The following is a 1381-nucleotide window of genomic DNA, read 5'->3' as shown; positions in this document are numbered from 1 at the left end:
ATGTCTCTGGACATCTTCTCTGACCCCCACAGCCCCTGACTCTTTCCCCCAGCTGTCCCCACACTGCAGGCCCTTCCCTGAGCCTGGGCCCTTCCCTTTGGCTCTGCAGGCTCCCCAGCAGGCAGGAAAGGGCAGGCAGAGGGCCAGAGAAGCGGGACAGGAGGGAGGAGAAGGGGGAGAGGAGGAGAAAGCGCTTCTTTTGAAAGGAAAGGATGAGGATTGGACAGGTGTCTGGGGCCAGAGAAAATGACACCCTCCCACTCCCAGCCCCGCATTTGGAAGGTGGAGAGAGACTAGGACGTGCTCCTCCAGGGGTGGGGCTGCCATCCTTTCAGATCACACCCTGCTCGCACCTCCAGCTCGCCAGGGTCCTGGGGAGGCGCTCTGAGGCCTGGGCTGCCCTGTGCTCCCCTGGGAGCCCAGGATCATCAGCTGGGAGTCTTTCTTCTCTTGGGGCTCCTTGAAACCTTGGGAGGCTCATGCCCGGCTCGTTCCCCAGTCGGCAGTAGCTTGGGATGGGGAGAAGGAAGACGAGGCCAGATGTCCTTCCACTCTTGCCCAGCATGCCAGCCTTGGGTCCAAGGAGCAGTGAGGCGTGGCCAAGGGGCCTCCTGGGACTGGACTCATCCCATCCAGTGGGACCTCCTGGTTGTCACATGAGCTGAGCTTCCTCCTCCCCAGGGTGCCCTCTTAATTCTAACCCAGTCCTATTTCTGGTCCTCCATCCCCCAACACTATTGGCTGCTCACAGCAGGTAAGAGGGCAGGGACAGTGGAAGGCTGTCCTGGGAGGCAAGTGGCAGTCATGAGGCCAGAACACCCAGAACCCTGAACCCATGCGCGTGCATGTGCGTGCGTGCGTGCGTGTGTGCGTGTGTATGCATGCATGTGCATGCACGTGCGCATGTGTCTGAGCATCACAGAGAAGAGCTACGGGGCTTATGAGAGAGAACAATTAAGACTGGAGAGGAAGCAAAGGGTTAAGGGATGAGAAGGGCAGGTGGGGGGAGGGGCTGGGGTTCAGGAAGGGGAAGGAGGGCAGGGGCTGGCCAAGGGCAAGGAAGAGGTGAGCCCACTCCCTCCAAAGCCCCTCCCCACATCACCCCCTCCCCAATTCCAAGGAAGGCAATTAGGAGGCCAGTGCAGGTATGTTTGGGTCATTTCCACATGCTTTTATTCCAGCAATCAAAATAATTAAAAACATCTCAAATTATTATACACATACAAAACAGGTACAGTCTCTTGCTTCCTCCCACCCCTAGGGGAAAAACTGCTTTGTGCTTTGGAAAGTTGTGCTCTGAAACCCAGCGAGAGAGAGAGAGAGAGAGAGAGAGAGAGAGAGAGAGGTGGTGAGGATGGGGTGCAGCCACAGCAGAGAAGTC

Source organism: Echinops telfairi, unplaced genomic scaffold (assembly GCF_000313985.2).
Source record: "Echinops telfairi isolate 266 unplaced genomic scaffold, ASM31398v2 ScPeMD7_7458;HRSCAF=8496, whole genome shotgun sequence".
NCBI lineage: Eukaryota > Metazoa > Chordata > Mammalia > Afrosoricida > Tenrecidae > Echinops > Echinops telfairi.
Note: the sequence above shows the minus strand (reverse complement) of the source record.